Source organism: Scyliorhinus torazame, chromosome 13 (assembly GCF_047496885.1).
Source record: "Scyliorhinus torazame isolate Kashiwa2021f chromosome 13, sScyTor2.1, whole genome shotgun sequence".
In the NCBI taxonomy this organism is placed as follows: domain Eukaryota; kingdom Metazoa; phylum Chordata; class Chondrichthyes; order Carcharhiniformes; family Scyliorhinidae; genus Scyliorhinus; species Scyliorhinus torazame.
Window position 1 is genome coordinate 113035454 of NC_092719.1, and position 15019 is coordinate 113050472.

The window sequence follows — 15019 nt, forward strand, 5'->3', positions numbered from 1 at the left end:
GCCACTACCACCAGGCTTCTGGAATGTGTGAGTGGGGGGGCCCCAGAGTGGGCAGATTAGGGCAGCACGGTAGCATTGTGGATAGCACAATTGCTTCACAGCTCCAGTTCCCAGGTTCGATTCCGGCTTGGGTCACTGTCTGTGTGGAGTCTGCATATCCTCCCTGTCATGATATTCAAACACACACATCATGATGGACACACCAACAGGCAAATCAGAGCACACAACACCACAACCAATCACAGACAAGAACACCAACCACATAAAAAGCACGAGCACGACACCTGGTGGTCAGTAGGTCTGGGGACAAAGAAACAGAGAAGAGCTGTTACAACATCACAAGCAGGGAACCCCCACGTGCAGAGTGCAAAGACAAAACTGTACATAGTAAGTTTGAATAAAATAGCGTTGTACCATATACAACCGTGTTGGCTCATCTGTGTGTCAGAACACCCAACACCACATGGTACAGGAGTGGATCGATACCTGCCTACTAACCTGCCATTCTGGACATGGACCGCACCGACAAACCGCAGCCGTTGCAAGTCGCGGGGAACCTAGGTACCAATTGGAAGCTCTTCAGGCAGCGATTTGACCTGTACATCCGTGCCACCGAAAAACAGAGTGCCTCGGATGAAACGAAGATTGCAATGCTCCTCTTCTACGCAGGTCAGCACGCCACCGACGTCTTCAACTCACTGGTGTTCGAAGAAGGCGAAAACCAATCCAAATATGACACGGTCATCCTCAAACTGGACCAGCACTTTCAAGTTGAAGTAAATGAAAGTTTTGAAAGATACCTCTTTCAGCAACGCCTGCAAGGTAAGGAGGAGCTTTTTCAACCCTTCTTGACGCACCTCCGGATTCTAGCGCAGTCCTGCGGTTACGGCACCACCACAGAGTCCATGATCAGGGACCAGATTGTTTTTGGCGTTGCCTCTAGTGGCCTACGCCAGCAGCTTCTTAAAATAAAAAGCCTCACCTTAGCGTCTGCTGTGGAAGCCTGTGTCCTCCACGAAAATGCTACCTGCCGTTTTGCCCGATTTCAGGCGTCCGAGTTGGCACGGAGGGGGTCCCCAGCCGTCGAATCGGCAAGCCAGGCCGCCCACGACGTCGAACGCATCCAGGCCGTCGATTACTTCCCGACCCACGGCCCGGACGACAGCGGCCGCTTCCCGCGCTTTTCGCGGTCTCCCGCGCAGGTGCGCGCCAAAAATAACGGCCACAACGAGGGACGCACTGCGCAGGCGCGCCCACCGCAAGATCGCACTGCGCATGCGCAGTGGCGCAACGAACGCCGTGACGTCATGACGTGCGGCAATTGTGGAGCTCTACATTTAAAAGGGCGATGTCCTGCAAAAAACCGACAGTGCCTCAGATGTGGCAAGATGGGCCACTACGCAGCCCACTGTCGTTCGGCTCAACCCATGGATCCGGCGCATCCTCGACAATCTCGCAGACAAGTCAGGACCGTCCAGCCCACGCATCAAGACTTCCAGTTAAGTGATGCAGATGACCAGGATGCCTTCCGCGTTTCCGTCATCGATGTCAACAAGGTCAATGCCATCAATCCAGCCGATGAGTGGTGTGCCACCCTGACGGTCAACCGATCGCGCGTCGCCTTCCGTCTGGACACCGGCGCATCCGCCAACCTGATTGCATATTCTGCAGTCCAGGCCATGAAGGTCAAACCACCCATCACGCCATCACGGCTCAAGATGGTTGACTATAACGGGAACGTCATCCCGTCCATAGGATCTTGCCAGCTACAGGTAACTCACAAGATGCACACGGCCACACTCCCCTTCGAAGTTGTCGGCTCATCAAAGGACTCGTTACTGGGCGCACAGGCGTGTAAGGTCCTTCACCTGGTACAGCGCATTATGTCTCTCTCTCCAGATGAGATATCCGACTTCCCGGATGCTGAGTTCCACGCAAATCTCCATTCCCTCCTTGCTCACAACCAGGAGGTTTTTGAAGGCATGGGGACATTGCCATACACGTACAAGATTCGACTCAGACCGGACGCCATCCCTGTCGTTCACGCACCTCGCAGGGTTCCTGCGCCACTCAAAGACCGCCTCAAGGTACAACTGCAGGTTCTTCAGGACCAAGGGGTCCTATCCAGGGTCACGGAGCCCACGCCATGGGTCAGCTCCATGGTCTGTGTAAAGAAGCCCTCTGGCGAGCTCCGTATATGTATAGATCCTAAAGATCTGAATAACAACATCATGCGGGAACACTATCCCATCCCGAAACGAGAGGACCTCACCAGCGAGATGGCGCGAGCCAAAATATTCACCAAATTGGATGCGTCCAAAGGATTTTGGCAGATCCAACTGGACCCGGCCAGCCGAAGACTATGCACATTCAACACCCCTTTTGGCAGATTCTGCTACAACCGGATGCCATTCGGCATCATTTCAGCATCTGAAGTTTTCCACCGCATTATGGAGCAGATGATGGAAGGCATCGAAGGGGTACGTGTATATGTGGACGATATCATCATTTGGTCCACCACTCCGCAGGAACACATGCATCGTCTACGACGTGTCTTCACCCGCATACGACAAAATGGCCTGCGTCTCAACCGTGCGAAGTGTGCCTTCGGCCAGACGGAGCTGAAATTCCTCGGGGACCACATCTCAAGGTCAGGGGTCCGTCCCGATGCAGACAAGGTTAGCGCCATCACAGCCATGCCACGACCGGCTGACAAGAAGGCTGTCCTAAGATTCCTGGGCATGGTCAACTTCCTTGGGAAGTTCATTCCCAACCTGGCTTCTCATACAACAAATATGCGCCATCTCGTAAAAAAATCGACAGAATTCAACTGGCACCAATCGCATCAGCGGGAATGGGAGGAGCTCAAGCACAAACTGGTCACGGCACCAGTGCTGGCCTTCTTTGACACGACTCGCCCTACAAAGATCTCAACAGACGCCAGCCAATCTGGTATTGGAGCGGTACTCCTGCAAAAAGACAGCACGTCGTCATGGGCCCCGGTTGCATATGCCTCACGAGCCATGACCCCTACCGAACAGCGCTACGCGCAAATCGAAAAAGAATGCCTGGGCTTGTTAACTGGACTGGACAAGTTCCACGACTATGTGTATGGCCTGCCACGATTTACGGTCGAAACTGACCACCGCCCCCTGGTCAACATCATTAACAAAGACCTGAACGACATGACTCCTCGCCTCCAGCGCATCTTACTTAAACTCAGGAGGTACGATTTCGAACTGATCTACACTCCGGGGAAGGATCTCATCGTGGCGGACACGCTTTCCCAAGCAGTGAGCACACCACCAGATGCGGAGGGGTTCGTGCGTCAAATTGAGGCACACGTAACTCTGACAGCAGCAAATCTGCCAGCTGATGATCCTAGTCTGGCCCACATACGCGCAGAGACGGCGACTGACCCCCTTCTGCAGCGAGTGATGCGCCACATGACGGAAGGGTGGCTCAAAGGGCAGTGCCCCCAGTTTTATAATGTGCGAGATGATCTTACCAACATAGACGGGGTCCTTATGAAATCAGACAGGATCGTTATTCCGCACAGCGTGCGCCAGATGATTCTTCATCAACTACACGAAGGCCACTTGGGCGTCGAAAAATGCAGACGAAGGGCCCGGGAGGCGGTATATTGGCCGGGTATTAATGAAGACATAGCCAACATGGTGCTCAACTGCACAACCTGTCAGAGGTTTCAGCCGGCGCAACCTCCGGAAACACTTCTACCACACGAGATGGTGACGTCCCCCTGGGCGAAGGTGGGTGTTGACCTATTTCACGCGCTCGGCAGAGATTACATCGTTATTATAGACTACTTCTCAAACTACCCGGAAGTCATGCCTCTCCATGATCTGACGTCGTCCGCAGTCATTGGGGCCTGCAAGGAAACATTTGCTCGCTATGGCATTCCAAGGACTGTCATGTCAGACAATGGACCCTGCTTCGCCAGCCGTGAATGGTCGTCCTTTGCCGCAGCATATGGTTTCACTCATGTGACATCCAGCCCTCTACATCCACAATCGAACGGGAAGGCTGAAAAGGGTGTCCACATCGCCAAGCGGCTCCTGTGCAAGGCGGCTGCTGCCGGATCGGACTTTAACCTTGCCTTGCTGGCCTATCGATCGGCCCCGCTATCCACGGGTCTCTCGCCAGCACAGCTACTAATGGGTCGCTCCCTCAGGACGACGGTACCTTCCATCCTGGCACCAACAACAGACCATGAGACGGTTCTTCGGAACATGCAAATGCAGCGTGATCGCCAGAAAAGTCGGTACGACACACGAGCGACGGACCTGCCCCCCCTGTCCTCCGGAGACAAAGTACGCGTCCATCAACCGTATGGTGGCTGGTCAGCACCGGCCGAAGTCCTCCGACAAGTGGCTCCCCGCTCGTTCCTGGTTCGCATGCCGGATGGTTCAGTGCGTCGCCGCAATCGGCGCGCCCTTCGCCGACTTCCACGCTCACAGCCACACAGTACGCACACGCCAGATCCTCAACAGGCTTCCGAGGATGACTTTGTGGAGCTGCCGCACATCACGCCCTTTCCATCGCCACCCATGGCCATGCCTGCACAGCAGCCGGTGGTTCTTGATCCACCCTTGAGGCGGTCAACCCGAACTCGTCGCAAGCCCATTAGACTGGACTTATAATACCGTTCATATGTTTAACAAGTTGCACAATTTTACATGATAACCTGTTGTTGTTTATCGTTCCAGATGTCGTCTGACTGGACAACTGTTCAAGTTTTTTTTTTTCTTCTTCTCTCGTTCGCATTTATGTTATGTTATGGTACAACTTGGTTCATGTGACGCACCCGACATCGCCCCATGTACATAGTTCCGTCATATGCACATGCTGCACACGACACACACACACTCTTAGATGCACTCACGACACGATCATATTTATTACCACGTAGGCACATATCTTTGTAAAAAGGGGGGATGTCATGATATTCAAACACACACATCATGATGGACACACCAACAGGCAAATCAGAGCACACAACACCACAACCAATCACAGACAAGAACACCAACCACATAAAAAGCACGAGCACGACACCTGGTGGTCAGTAGGTCTGGGGACAAAGAAACAGAGAAGAGCTGTTACAACATCACAAGCAGGGAACCCCCACGTGCAGAGTGCAAAGACAAAACTGTACATAGTAAGTTTGAATAAAATAGCGTTGTACCATATACAACCGTGTTGGCTCATCTGTGTGTCAGAACACCCAACACCACACTCCCCTTGTGTGCGTGGGTTTCCTCAGGGTGCTCCGGTTTCCTCCCACAGTCCAAAGATGTGCAGGTTAGGTGGATTGGCCCTGATAAATTGCCCTTAGTGTCCAAAATTGGCCTTAGTGTTGGGTGGGGTTGCTGGGTTGTGGGAATAGGGTGGAGGTGTTGACCTTGGTTAGGGTGCTCTGTCCAAGAGCCGGTGCAGAATCGATAAGCCGAATGGCCTCCTTCTGCACTGTAAATTCTATGATCTATGAGTGCTGCGGTGGCCAGCACCCGTGCAGGAGCCCACCTCCATTCGGACCCAGTCCGCCTCCAGTTCCCTCAGCCACCCCCTCACCCTCTCCACGTTTACTGCCCAGGGGTAGAATAGGAGGTTTGGTAGGGCCAGGCCTCCCACATGCCACCCTCATTGTAAGATGGTCTTGCGTATCCTAGGGAATCTTGCACCACCCCTCCCCCGCCAGACGAAGGCCATGATTAACTTTAAAAATTTTTTTTTACAGTACCCAATTAATTTTTTCCAATTAAGGGGCAATTTAGCGTGGCCAATCCACCTAGCTCGAAACATTTTTGGGTTGTGGGGGAGAAACCCACGCAAACACGGGGAGAATGTGCAAACTCCACATGGATAGTGACCCAGAGCTGGGATCGAACCTGGGACCTCGGCGCCGTGAGGCCGCAGGACTAACCCACTGTGCCACCGTGCTGCCCTGGGCCATGATTAACTTGTCGACTCTGGTGAAGAAGGATTTGGGGCTGAAGGTCAGGAATGATCTGAATACGAAGAGGAACCCAGGCAGCACGCTCATCTGTACTCTTCCCACTAGCCAAAGAGGGAGCGTGTTCCATCTTTGCAGGTCCCTCTTCACCTCCTCCACCAGGCTGGAGAGGTTCCATTTGTGCAGCCTAGTCCAGTTGTGGGCCACGTGTATCCCCAAATACCTGAACGTGGTTTGGTTCATTTTAAAAGGTAAATTCTTTGAGCTTCGCTCCTCTCTCTCTCTCAGGGTCCACTGGGAAGATTCCACTCTTTCGCAGGTTGAGTTTGTAACCTGAGAAGGCACTCCCTAAGGAGTCCTGTCATCTTTCCCATGCTGGCTAAGGGGTTCGACACGTAGAGGAACAGGTCATCCACATAGAGCGAAAACTCTATACTCTCTGGCCCTTCTCCAAATGCCCGACCATCACTCCACCGATCTAAGGAAGATGGCCAGTGGTTTGGTTGCCAGTGCGAACAGGAGTGGGGATAACGGGCACCCCTACCTCTTTCGTCTGAGCAGTCAAAAGTATTTGGAGCTAGTTGCGTTCGTCTGTAGGAGCGCAAACCCAAACCATTCAAGCACCTCCTTGAGATACCTCCATTCTACTCGATCAAAAGCTTTCTCAGTGCCCAGAGAGACAAACGCCTCTGGTGTCCTCTCCCCTGATGAGGTCATTATTACGTTCAGCAGGTGTTTGACGTTCGCTGTTAGTTGTCTGCCTTTGACAAATCCGGTCTGATCTTCTATGATCATTTCTGGCAGGCAGCTCTCCAGGCGCCTCGCCAAAGCTTTCGCAGGATTTCGCATCAGTGTTTTTAAGAGAGAGATCAGCCTGTATGCTCCACACTCTGTCGGGTCGTTGTCCTATCACGGGTATCAATGAGATCGAGCCCTGGGCCAGCATGGGCGGAGGGCCCCCTTTGACAGTGAGTCATTGAACATCTCCCGCAAGTGCAGGGCCAGCGCTGCTGCAAAGGTTTTGTAACAGTCTCCCGGGGACCCATCCGGTCCCGGTGTGTTCCCTGACTGCATGGAATGAATGCTTTCCATGATTTCACCCAACTCTACCGGTGCTTCCAGCCCTTGCTTCCTGTCCTCCCTCACCACCGGTATATCCAGTCTGTCGAGGAACTGTTCCATCACCGAGTCCACCTCCAGGAATTTGGAGGTGTATAGCCCTCGGTAAAAGTTTGCAACGGCCTTGTTAACCTCGTTTGGATCTGCTGCCATCCGACCATTTCTGTCCCTAACTTGCGCTATTTCTTTTGCGGCTGCTTGCTTTCTTAGCTGGTGTGCCAGCATGCGGCTGGCCTTGTCTCCATGTTTTAGAATCATAGAATTTACAGTGCAGCCCATCGAGTCTGCACCGGCTCGTAGAAAGAGCACCCTACTTAAGCCCATGCCTCCACCCTATCCCCGTACCCACTAACCCCACCTACCCTTTTTGGACACCAGGGGCAATTTATCATGGCCAATCCACCTAACCTGCACATCTTTGGACTGTGGGAGGAAACCAGAGCACCCGGAGGAAACCCACGCAGACACGGGGAGAACGTGCAGACTCCGCACAGACAGTGACCCAAGCCGGGAATCGAACCTGGAACACTGAAGCTGTGAAGCAACTGTGCTAACCACTGTGCTACCGTGCTGCCCACATGTAGAAGGCCCCCCATGCCTGGTGGAGCTGGTGGACTGCCTTACTTGTGGAGAGCAGATCAAATTCCATCTGCAGCTTTTCTTCTCTGCCAGTATTCCTTATCGGCGTGGAGAGCTGCATCCAGCCTCCATGGGGGGGCGTTTGGCCTAGCCCATCTCCAACCTCACATCCATGTAATTTGGCACATGGTCGGAGTTATAATCACAGAGTATTCCACCTTTGTTACCTTTTGACAAAGAAGCATATATGCGAGTAGGCCTTGTGCCCGTGGGAGAAGGGAATTATTTTTCTCTCGGGTGATTGAATCTCCAAGGATGTACACCTGGCACCCCCCCCCCCCCCCAATCTGCTCCATAAAGGCTTTCAATTCTCATAACTGACACTATTCCTGTTCTGGGGTTGGATCTGTCCACTGTCGGGTCCTGTATGCAGTTAAAGCCCTCCTCCATGATACATAGGTGGGCGTCCAGGTCTGGGATTTTGGCCATCGTTGTTTTGACAAATTCTGCATTGTCCCAGTTCGGGGCATATCTTTTTACGAAGATTACCGGGGCCCCTTCCAGAATCCCGCTGACCATCATGTACCCACCCCCCCCCCCCCCCCCCCCCCCCCGGGTCCATCACTGTGCTCGTCACCGTGAATGAAATTAGTACGGCCACCCCCCATGTCCTGGTGTTAAAACATGAATGAAACGCTTGTCCCACCCAGCCCTTTCTTACCCGCCGTCGGTCCCTCTCTCTTAGGTGTGTCTCCTGTAAGAAGGCTAAGTCAACCTTCAGACTCTTGAGATGGGCGAGGACTCTGGATCTTTTCACTGGCCCATTGAGTCCCTCACATTTCACATTCCATGTTACAATCCGGATGGGGGTGGGTGTTGACCCCTCCTTCCCCCATCCCCTCCCTCCTGTGGGATCAACCACACTCACCCTGTGGGCCTGGTCCTGTTTGTTCAGCCTGCCCTTGTTCGTGGGCCATTCAAGATGGCCGCCAACTACTTCCTCATTTTCGCCATCTCCACATGTTGTCTGCTGCAACCAGCGCTCTACCCATCCCCCATGCCACTCCCCTACCCCCTTTGTTTCTCCCCCTGTACTCCCCTACCCTTGTGCTTCCCCCTCCAAGTACCACCCCTCCCCTCTCTCTACCTCCTTGACCCCCCTTTTCACCCTTTGTATCCCTTGAAGTTGTTTCTCCCTTCACCTCTGCCAGGCGCTCCCTCACTCCCGGGAAGCGCGCCGCGGCCTCCTCTTCACTGTACTTCTATACACCAACTTGCTCGCTAGTGTAGTGGCTCTCTTAACAGTCGGATTCCCCTGCTTAACCCCCATCTGCCTCTCTGCCCCTGACCACCTCACTCCACACCTCTGCCTGAGGTGGCTCCTGCCCTGCTCGAATTCTCCGCATTCTGGCCATTTTACCCTATCGTTGGTTGCCCAGTCCATTTTTCTGGACAAACCTGTTGGCCTCCTTTGGGATGTCAAAGTAGTGTTCTTTATCTTGGTATGTGACCCACAGGGTAGAACATGCCAAACTGCACCCCAATTTTGTATAGCGTGAGTTTGACACCGTTGAATTCTGCCTGGCGCTTGGCCAGGACAGCACCAATGTCCTGCTACAAGATGGAATGTCTTTCACATTTACACCCTCTCGCGCTCTTTGCCCACCTCCGGATCTGCTGTTTGTCTTGGCACATATGCAACCTCATCATTATTGCCAGCAGTGGTTCCCCAGCCCTGGACCACTGTCGAAACAACCTGTGGGTTAGTGAAGACCTTCTCAACGACCATCTTCCCGAGAATCGCTGCTACGTATTCTATGGCGTTTCTCCCCTCTGTTCCTTCAGGGAGCTCCACAATTCTCAAGTTTTGCTGATGCGATCAGGTCTCTTTGTTGTCAGCTTTATCCTTCAACCCCTTCTGGGTCGTTACCAGGCTCGCCACCTCAGTCTCAAGTGCTGCGATTTGGTCTCCTTGGTCCATGGCTGCTTTTTTGTGGTCCCTTGTCGTTGTTACCTGGGCATCTAGCCTCCGCTCCACATTGCCCATTGCCTCTCTCATAGGGGCCGTCGTGGCCTCCACTGTGAAATCCTGGCAGTTGAGGCCAGGAGGGATGTCCTTTCCCCCGATGGTCTCAGAGGGTAAGCCCCAGGGCAGCCAATGCCGCCTGGGAGTAAATGGCAGCGTCAGTTCAGGCATCGTCACTAGGAGGACCAGGCACCCAGTGCCGCAAGAAGATCAATGACCTACAAAGCCCACACCCCCCTCTGCACCTGGCACCGCCCCTGCCCAGCACTGTGCTGTGCCCTCCCAAACCTCTTCTTGAAACCGCCTTTCTTCCCCATCCCAAGCCCCATCCCCAACTACCCCCCTCCCACGATCCCCCCCTCCCACGATCCCCCCCCTCCCCGGCGCTGAACCAAACGTGCAGCTAATGATGCCCTCTCAGTGTCCCCGCGGGAGAAGTTGTACCACAATCGTCGGGAGAGGGCCCAGACTGGCAATCGGATGTCAAATATCAGAATCCTCACCATCTTCGAGGAACGGGCCTTGGAGGTTACGGTGGCAGTCAGGGGCAGAGAAGTCACCAACGCGGAGGTCGGCGCACAGCGCAGAGGTGAGGATCCACCGGGCCCCACCGAGATGAACTGTCACACGTGAGTTATTATTGCCGTACAGAATGACCCATCCCTCCCACTGACCACATGTCCATTCTCCTGCAGGAACGCGAGTCGATGGTGCCAGCCCGCCTGGGATGGTCATCCCCCGATGCCTCCCATGAGAACACCACGGAGGACAGCTCTGAGGTTGGCACTATCAATGCGTCACAGCTTTCACCCCCACCCTCCACCAGAGCAGAGTCACGCACCTCGGTGGGCAACGTTAGCGGTTAGGCTTCCGGGGCACATTCTGGTGCGCACCACACAGTTGCAGATGCACATCAGGTAGGAATACCCAAGCGAGACAGCATTCGAGGTCTACTGGATCCCAGGATCCAGTTGGGTCTCAGTCAGATGCTGAGCTCATGGAACGCTGATGCAGACGTTAGGGTGCGGCCGTGAAATTCAGAGGGACATGTTAGCGACACTCCAGCAGGTCCGTAGCCAGTTGGAGGAGTTGTAGAGACCATGGGCGCAGGAGATGGCGCCGGCAATGCGTGGCACCAAGGACAACACTGCTAGGGTGTCAATCATAGTGGAGAGATGTCAACAGCATGAGTGGAGGTGACCAAGGCGTGGCGCAGTCAGTGACGGCCATGGCTGAAGGCCTCGATAAACTATACGACTCACTGGGGAACGTGACCCAATATCAGGTGGACATTGACATGTCTCTGTCTCAGATGGAAATAGCTGAGGTGCTGCGGAGCTTGTCCCAGTCGCAGTTGGGCATTGTCGAGCCACTGCAGAGAATGTCCCAATCACTGAGGAGCATCACTGAGGGCATCAACACCATGGTGCAGACATTGGGGAGCCACCAGAGCTGGCAGGGCCAGATGATGCAGGGGCAGCCGGGGTTCAATCCAGCTGCCCGCCGTCCCAAGGTGAACCCAGGGCCCTATGGGCACCGACCGAGAGTAGGGGGCGCTGGGTATCAACCTGGAGCCGTCCCATGGAGTGGCAACAGTGGCCACCAGCTCTACCGAGTTCCACCCCGTTGTGCATGTGCCACTGCCAAGTGCACGGGGGCCCTCCAAGCGCTCAGCTCTCTGCAGGTTATCATCATCCCCCTACCCTCGACAGCAACCCGCTGACAGTGCCGACACAATTCCAGCATCCTGGAGTGATATAACACAGACCCTGGGATGGTGGAATATGTGGGGGGGATTAGCGATGATAGACCAGGCCATGTCATATGTGAAGTGGGAGAGAATGAGGCCCTCCCTGGCATTCCGGGTTACATAGAACATAGAACATAAAGTGCAGAAGGAGGCCATCCGGCCCATCGAGTCTACACCGACCCACTTAAGCCCTCATTTTCACCCTATCCCCGTAACCCAATAACCCCTCCCAACCTTTTGGGACACTAAGGGCAATTTATCATGGCCAATTCACCTAACCTGCACATCTTTGGACTGTGGGAGGAAACCGGAGCACACGGAGGAAACCCACGCAGACATGGGGAGAACGTGCAGACTCCGCACCAACAGTGACCCAGTGGGGAATCGAACCTGGGACCCTGGCGCTGTGAAGCCACAGTGCTGGCCACTTGTGCTACCGTGCTGCCGGACCCTCGCCGCTTTCGCCAGTCCTCCAGCCTCTGGCTGGTTCTCCGGTTCCTCCCCGGGATCGCTGTCCTGCCTCTGATGGTCCGGTGCCTCCTCCTCATTGCCGTCCTCCTGTTCCTCGGAGGTGGCCACATGTTCCTCATCCTCCACCTCCAGCACGTCGCCTCGCTACTGCGCCAGCTTGTGGAGAACACAGCAGACCACCATGAAGCGGGCGACTGCCCATGGGGTGTACTGCAGTGCATCACCTGATCGGTCAGGGTATCGGAACTACATTTTCAGCAGTCCAATGCACTGCTCAATGACAGCCCAGGTGGCCACATGGGTCTCATTGAATCGGTCTCCGCAACAGTCTCCAGCCTCCGTACTGCCGTCATTAGCCAGGTCCGAAGCAGATACCCCTTATCCCCAGCCAGCCTTGGTTGGTCTTCGAAGAGGCTAGGGATGTCTGACTGCCCCAGGATATGGCTATCGTGCTGACTCCTTGGGAAGTGTGCACAGATGTGCATGATCCTAAGACAATGGTTGCGCAAGTGGTGGATGTTCAGGGAGTGGAACCTTTTTCTGTTGACATAAGGCACTCCCCGATGGCCCGGTGAGCGCAAGGCGACATGTGTGCAGTCTATCAGCCCCTGGACCTGGGGCATCCTGGCGATGATGGGAGAATTCTGTTGCCCCGGCTACTTGTTGGGCTTGATCCATGTCAAAGTTTATATAATTTTCTGCCTGGGCAATCACGGCATCCGTGACCTGTTGGATGCACCTGCGGGCTGTAGCCTGAGTGATGCCATACAAGTCTCCGCTCAAACCCTGGAATGATCCCGAGGCATAAAAGTTCACGACTGCGGTGGCCTTGACGGCCACAAAGAAGACTCCGCGAGGACATGGACAGGTATTGCACCGTCTGCTTGTTGAAGCGTAGCCTCTTGTGGCACACGCTGTCCTTCATTTGCTCGAAAGACCAGCAATGACTGTACACACTGGGCCGTCGCTGGCCTCTCCCTCTGGGTCTCACCCTGGCCTGATGGGTGGCCGATTTCTCAGGATGTGGGGCGGGGCCCTGCACATGAGCTGCCGCTTAGAGTCTCTGTTGATGCTGCTGCTGCCACTGTCTCTAGTGTTCGGCTGCCTGGCCTGCCAGCAGCACCACTGGGACAAGTTCCACGGGTCCAAAATATCGTTCAAAGCGCTCAATATTTGTAAGGAATTGGGAGAGGGTGTGAGACTGATAAACAGCGATGTCTTCCATCCCGGGATCCTCCATTTTCCCATTGATTGCCCCATCATCCCAGGCATCATGGTCTGATTGGGATGCTAGGTAATAACTCCCATATGCTAAACGGCAGGCCTATCCACGGGAGTCCACTTGGGATGTGTGAAGTGCTCACTTAACTACGATTGCCAATTTCCTATTAGCAATAGCCCTTCAGCAGCACAGCCAGAGGCCTTCGCGGTCAGTGGGGAGAGTGGTGTAGTGTCCTGATTTCCTCTCCTGGAGTCAAATTCATAACTTTATTGGCTCTGATTCGTAGTCAGCCAGAGAATGAGCCGAAGGATCGTTTGGAACCCCGAAGGATAGAATAAATAAGAAAACAACTCTGAAATAAACATAATCCTTCTTGTTTGTTGAGAAACTCACTTTCAGAAAAGGGATGATTTCTGCTGGGTGGTGCATTAGTGTCCCCAAGGCTAAAGAAAGTTTTACCGCCTGAGTATTAGGATACTGGACCAGACCCCAACATTTGTAAAGATACTGGACAAGAACCCCCAAACAATTTTCAAATTGTAAAACTGTAAGGAAAGGATCCCCAGGAGTGATGACTCTAAATAATAGATATCTTTTATGTTGGAATAAACTTTAATTTAAACAGAAAATTAACCACATTAACATCAGATAAATAGCTTTACCATTATCAGTTAAACAGTTCTTAAACAAAAGAAAAAACTTGAACTTACTATCTATAGCTGCTTCTAACTCCAATTGAGCAACCCAATACAGTTCAAATACCACTTATAAATAAAGTCAATAAACAGATTACTTTCTCAGCTGTGTAGAGACTTTTGGAGAGAGAGACCCTTTCAAGAGCAGATCCAGGACACTTCTGCTCCACCTAGCAGCATTTTGCAAAACTGCTGATCAACTTCATAGAATTTACATAGAATTTACAGTGCAGAAGGAGGCCATTCGGCCCATCGAGTCTGCACCGGCTCTTGGAAAGAGCACCCGACCCAAGGGCAACACCTCCACCCTATCCCCACAACCCAGCAACCCCACCCAACACTAAGGGCAATTTTGGACACTAAGGGCAATTTATCATGGCCAATCCACCTAACCTGCACATCTTTGGACTGTGGGAGGAAACCGGAGCACCCGGAGGAAACCCACGCACACACGGGGAGGATGTGCAGACTCCGCACAGACAGTGACCCAAGCCGGAATCGAACCTGGGACCCTGGAGCTGTGAAGCAATTGTGCTATCCACAATGCTACCGTGCTGCCCACTTAAAATCCTTCTGTCTTGTTTGACTTAAATCCTATGTCAAACTGCAAAACTACAGACAGACATGGCTCCTCCCATTAATTACATCATCTGTATCCCACTAAGATGCAATATGACATGAATAGCTCGGACTACATACAACCCCTCATAAATTATCTACTCTCCAGAGAATCTCAACAATGTTCCATTAGCCTTCTATGGAAATGGTTAGAATCAATCATGACCTCACTTTTTCTGACTCTTAATTACAGCTTTAGCAGACACACAGTCTGGATACTTTGGCCAGGATCCTCTCTTCTGGGGACTAAGTCCCCACACCGGCGGGAAAACTGGCGCCAACGACTCCGGCGTCAACAGCCCTCGAAGGTGAGGAATTCTCACCTTTGTAGGGGGCTAGGTGGACGCCGGAGGGGTTGGCGCTGCTCCAGCCGGTGCCGACGGGCCGACGCGAGTTTGGGCATGCATGGAACGGCCGGCGTGATTCCACGCATGCGTGGACTGGCCGGCATATTCTCACGCATGCGCGGGGGGTTCTCTTCTCCGCACTGGCCCCCGGGCAATATGGCGGAGCCCTACAGGGGCCCGGCGCGGAAGGAAGAAGTTCCCCCACGGAATAAGCCCAC

At 53.6% G+C, this 15019-nt stretch overlaps 1 protein-coding gene across 1 annotated transcript in view; it reads right to left on the bottom strand.

The window, feature by feature from the left end:
• The window catches only part of dnah1 (dynein, axonemal, heavy chain 1), a 1119271-nt gene that overhangs the window by 109731 nt on the left and 994521 nt on the right, over positions 1 to 15019 (bottom strand). The gene's annotated exons all lie outside the window — the stretch shown is intronic.